Below are 6,207 nucleotides of genomic sequence, written 5' to 3' on the forward strand. Positions count from 1 at the left end.
TGTATAAGGGGTTGACAGTTCAGGAACGCACCGGTCCACAACCTCCTGGATTCCTGCAAGTTGGGATCAGTATTCTCTTGCTTTCTTGACAGTTTCGATCAGAAACATCATCGTGCCACCAGTCTGAACTGTGCATTCTCATATGCTTCTGCAGCACTGAAGCTGGCCGGTTCCAGACAGATTCAGAGCAGTGCTTACAAGCTCCTTTGGAAAGAGCATGCAAACCCTTCGCTCCTTGCCTAACAAACCGATCACCATTGATGGACTGCAGAGGTAGCTGGCCAATAAAATTGAAAATATCTCAATTTTTTGAGAACAGAGAGGATTTTTAATAAGAAGTAAATAGCAAAGTTGTCTATTGTTACCATCATTCTGCAATTTTACCTAATAAAAAATCCTATTAAAGAACATCAGAAAAACCCTTAAATGACTCGCCATAGATGTCAGAGCTCTCTTTTTATGATATTAAGATCTGAAAAAAAAAAGAAGCTTCAAATGTTATAAAGGTATAGTGGAAAATTAGGTCTGGGTGAGATATTTAAAATAAAAAACAATGAGAAATGTGCTAAAATATAAAAAACAAACAAAACTCTCCTCTATAATTCCCTGATGCCTCATTGCTAACACTCTGATGGTCCAACTGGTTTAATCTGCAGCAATTATGTTCATACATCCATGTGACCACTGTAACCAGTTACTGACTTCAGATATCATGTACAGCACAAGACCACTATTTAACTAAATACAAAAAGCAACTGGAGGCAGAAAACCAAAATTTGTGGTTTTAATGGCCCATTGTGGAGACTCCAGACTCTGCTAAATCTTTCTGAAGTTCCCTAGCTCTCACTGAAATTTTGCTTGGTCTTCCAGACCTTATCTTGACCTCCACTGTTCCTGTTAACTGCCATTTCTTAATTACATTTCGAATTAAGGAAAGGGAAACTTGAAAACGCTTTGTTATCTTCTTATAGCCTTCTCCTGCTTTGTGGGCTTCCACCATTTTCAGAGTGCTAGGCAGCTTCTCAGAAGAACCTATGGCTGCTGTTTTTGGCGCAAGGATAGAGGAGGCAAGGTTTTTAAAAAGCTAACAATTTGCATCACCTGGTCTTTCCCATTGATGATAGTGAACAAGCCATAACCCTAACAGGCAAATTAAGGTCTGAAACCTTGGTCACAGTTATCTCAGCACACAAATCTCCAAGGGTGCCCAAACTTTTGCATCGGCCCATTTTCCTTTTTTATAATTTTTAAAACGTAAAAAATGACAGTATTTTTTTGGCCTAAAATACAAAGAAAATGTGTCTTCTTTAATGTTAGGCCTTTTAGAGATCATTTCATCTTCAACTTGCTTAACTGTTCACGATAACAGTAATTTTGACCAGGGGTGCCCAAACTTTTACATGCCACTGTAGAATATTTTCGGACACCAGGTATAACATAACTTCTGTATGTTTCTCTACCACTGGGTCCTTGGGAATCACTGGTAAGTACAATGGTTCTACCTCGCTGGTACGCTGTAGATTTAGCAACAAGTAGAAAGCAGCTGCTCGAATTTCACCAGAATTCGTTCCCCCTCCTGTGAAATAACGCTCAGCAGATGTGCTCGCGTTGGCTCACCCAGTATGGAACTAATCCGGTTTCCTTTTCTGAAGCGAGAACAGACTTTTATAATGTCTCAAGTTAACCTCTTTTTACAAGGAAAGGCTGTGAGATGGAGAAGAATAGAGAAATCTTCAAGATGCTGCGCCACATTTATGATGCCAGAGAAAAGGTGAAAGACAAGATGCAACTTTGCGAATTCGAATAAATCAATTAATCCTATTCTTAATATGGAAGATGTATTTGTATTTATGTATATTTTAGTGGTTTTATTGGAATTATTGAGTTGAGTTTGACTATCAAGCCTTAAAGGGGTCTTCCATTATTTTGATATTGATGACTTTTCATGCAGATAGGTCATCAACATCTAAGGAGTGGACAACCCTTGCAAACCTGGTAGAAGGATGGGCCTTTGTTTGACCATCTGGGAGATCAGATTTCATTTGGTTATCCATGAGAAGAATGGAAGATGGAAGGGGCGGATGTTACCCATATTGTACTTGCAAAAGAAGAACAGATACTTTGAGGACAATTGGCAGTAGACATGGAACAGGTGGACACTTCACTCCAGGTGCCATCTTTTCCGTTTTTACAAAGGTGGAGCATAAATGATGCACTGTCCCACCCAACGGTTATGACGGAGATCAGCACAGGAAGAGGAAGTTACATGTAACTAGCGCCCCCACCGCCGCAGGGCCGAGGCGTACCCGGTACCGGGCCTCTGAGTCTCTGTTCTGGAGTTGTCATGGTGGCTAGGCCCGGTCCGTGACCCTGCTGGTGGGGAGGCGACGTACTATGAGTGATAGATAAAGATGGTGGTGGTGGTGCGGTGCAGTAAATAACGAGGACACCAGGTTGCAGTCTCTTTACCTCTTTACTGAAGATCTCTGGGTCCTCAATCCGGAATACGGTTAACCAGGCTGCGCAAGTCCGGCCGGTCCAATGGCACCTCCAGAGTTCTCTTTGCAGGTGGAAATCTGTGCCTTCCTGCTAGCGCTATGTGTTGCGGTCCTTCCCTGCTGTGCTTACGGAAAGTCCCCACAACTGTTGTGTCTGTTTCTTAAGTTCCCTCACAACTCGATTAGATGATGTTCTGCTAATCTTCCGTCCCTCCCTGATGTTACGGTTAGGACGGCACCCGTATGACGGGTAGGCTCGGAGCTCTTCCGGGACCCTAGAGTCGCCCCTCTCCACAAGTTGCCCCCTATGTCTTCGTAGGTGATTTAGGTGAGACAGCCTGCCTATGACTGACTGTCCTGCTGTTGGTTTGAAGTATTGCTTGAAGCTAGATTAATAAATACTTCCTCGGCGTTCCGGCCGCCGGTTGTGCGCCTCAGTAGAATGTTGCCTCGGTCTCACAGCACGACTCCTACTGGTATTCTCCTTGTTGCTTTGATCTCGTTTCTCACTCAGCACAATCTATCTCGCTTCTAATCCTTCCTTGGGCACCGCCGCTATGCTGAGCAGGCACGGTCCCGTTACGTTCTCTTCAATTGCCAGGCCTCTGTCAGGATCCCACCCCCGACAGGGGCCCTACCGAATCTTCCCCCACAACACCCTCTGCCACAAGGTGTTGCCTGGTTCCAACCCAGTCAGCTTTCTCTCTCTAACTTCCTGCCTGACCCCCAGTTTTACCAGTATGTGAGGAGTGGCCTAATGAATAGAACCCTTAGCTCCCCCTGGAGGCCCGGCTGTGAAATATATTGGTGTCTGTGATACCTGGTCAGATGAACTCCTTCAGTGCCATCGGGCGTACCATAGCTCCCCTTAGTGGCGGAGCCACAGTACTGCAATGACCAGGACTCTGGGGCGCTGCACTCCCCCCCGGTTAAATCCAGTACTCCTGGACTGGGAAGAAAACAACAATACAGGTTAGCAAAAAGACATACAATTTTGTTGAGTGCAATAACAATAAGTATACTTGAACAGAGCTTCCCTTTATGGGAGGTGAGGACACTTTAACGTTACAAACTTGGTTAACCATTTTAAATTACAGGCTATAAACAACTCCTGTTACCCAACCGGGTATTCTACTCAGTGCAAATTCTTTGAACAATAATTTAACATTGTCTTTAAGGACGTACACTCTGCCTCCACAAAAGACCTTCTTATAACACAGTATAAGGTTAATTAACTTTTTGCATTCTCCTTCTTTAAATCTGCAGGACCGCCTGTCCTAAAGGCTCCAGACCTACTGCCTCTCCTTTCTTTACAGGACTGCCCCTTTCAGCCCGGGCCTACTGCCTTTTCAACTACTATACACAGTATAGAACATAACATTTACTTTCAGTTTGAAATCACTGAGCCATCCCTACATGGCTCCTAAGGGAACTCTCTGACCAACCCGTACGGGTTCACTTTCTGTCCTCATTTTTCTATCAACATTATCAAACATTTCTTACAATCAACTAGTTGGATACATATAACTTTTACATGTAAGCATCATCATCATTTTCCTTTTGGTCAAGACATTATTGCTATCTATCTGTCTTAAAGCAATACCATTCTCTAAGTACACAAGTGAACATCCCCTTTAAGAGGGGACCAAGTCTTTATGAGGTAGCACATCTTCTCAAGCTACCAGTCCATACTCAGCAAAGGCTCCGGTGCGGTACCTTCGCAAAGAGTCCTTCTTTAAGTAAAACCAGTAGGGAGCACCTTTAAGAAGGTGCAAACTATTTACAAGCAGTTTGTATCATGCACTGTTCATGATGGCGGCAGTTCTTGATAACAAAGGAAAAGAATAGAAAATAACCAAAAAGCAGTAGGGATCCCGGGTCAACAAAGGGATCCCTTTAAGAGTTAACCCTAAACGGGTTTAGCAGCAAAACAGTAGAACAGTAACTATTTACAAACATTAAAGCATTTTTGCTTACTTGAACCATTCAGGAGGCAGCACCGGTGGAGGCAACCCTTTTGGGTATTGCGAACCGCCCGGTACTGCATAAGGGGGTCTGTTATCCCAACTGGGAGTCTGGGTACCCACAGTCTTCAATTCTGGTGCAGCACGCGCACCACCCACCTGAAGAGGTGTCTCCTTGGCCACGAGGGTGGTGGAGGTGACAATGCTGCATGTCGTGGTCTTGACCATAGTGCACGTGGGGGTGACCTCGGTGGTCCTGGTAATGACCAGGGGCTGTCCACAAGGGGGCACCTTCGCTACAGGGGTCAGCTTCACTGGCATCTTAATCGGGGGTTTCTCAGGGGTCTGCCTCTTGCGAACATTCAGGGCAAACCACCCCTTTTCCCCAAAGTGCCTGGTGTACGAGACTTCATCCCCCGGGTAGAGATCCCGGTCTGGGTGGCCCTCTCTGAGATGCGACTCGACGTCTCTGCGGTTTACAAACACCTCCGCATACAGACCTGTGTTATGACCCCAATGGCAGAGGGTCTCAGAAGTTATTACCAAGTCTGCAAACACAAAAACCAGCTCATAGGGCAGTGGTAACTAGGCTGACCGTATACCTGATCCTAGCACCACAAATAGCAGCAGCTGGGGAACGTACCTACGTTGGTTCTAGACGTCTCGCGCCAGCCGGAGAACTAACTAACCCTAGAAGGGAAAAGATAGACCTTTCTTGCCTCCAGAGAAAAGACCCCAAAAGTTGGATACAAGCCCCCAACAAATAATAACGGTGAGGTAAGAAGAAAAGACAAACGTAAGAATGAAGTAGGTTTTTAGCAAAGAGAGGCCCACTGACTAATAGCAGAATATAGGAAGATGACTTATACGGTCAGCAAAAACCCTATCAAAATTTCCACGCTGAATATTCAAGAACCCCCGAACCGTCTAATGGCCCGGGGGGAGAATATCAGCCCCCTAGAGCTTCCAGCAAAATCAGGAATCACATTTAGTACAAGCTGGACAAAAATAAGAGCAATGCAAATAACCAAAAAATAAGGAAGCAGGACTTAGCTTATTTTGCAAGAACCAGGACCAGCAGACAGGAGCAAACAGAAAGGAACTGATTACAACGATGCCAGGCACCAGACTGAAAATCCAGGAAGCTTAAATAGCAACACCCCTGGACTAACGAGCCAGGTGGGTACCAAGCTGAGGAAAGAAACTCAAAGTGTCATGTCGCTAGTGACCACAAGAGGGAGCCAAAAATCCAATTCACAACAGTACCCCCCCCCTTAAGGAGGGGTCACCGAACCCTCACCAAGACCACCAGGACGATCAGGATGAGCAGCGTGAAAGGCACGAACCAAATCGGCCGCATGAACATCAGAGGCGACCACCCAGGAATTATCCTCCTGACCATAGCCCTTCCACTTGACCAGATACTGAAGCCTCCGTCTGGAGAGACGAGAATCCAAGATCTTCTCCACCACGTACTCCAACTCGCCCTCAACCAACACCGGAGCAGGAGGCTCAACAGAAGGAACCACAGGCACAACGTAGCGCCGCAACAAAGACCTATGGAACACGTTGTGAATGGCAAACGACACCGGAAGATCCAAGCGAAAGGACACTGGATTAAGGATTTCCAAAATCTTATAAGGACCGATGAAGCGAGGCTTAAATTTAGGAGAGGATACCTTCATAGGAACAAACCGAGAAGACAGCCACACCAAATCCCCAACACGAAGTCGGGGACCCACACC

The sequence above is a fragment of the Ranitomeya variabilis genome, chromosome 4, assembly GCF_051348905.1.
Source record: "Ranitomeya variabilis isolate aRanVar5 chromosome 4, aRanVar5.hap1, whole genome shotgun sequence".
NCBI classification, from domain to species: domain Eukaryota; kingdom Metazoa; phylum Chordata; class Amphibia; order Anura; family Dendrobatidae; genus Ranitomeya; species Ranitomeya variabilis.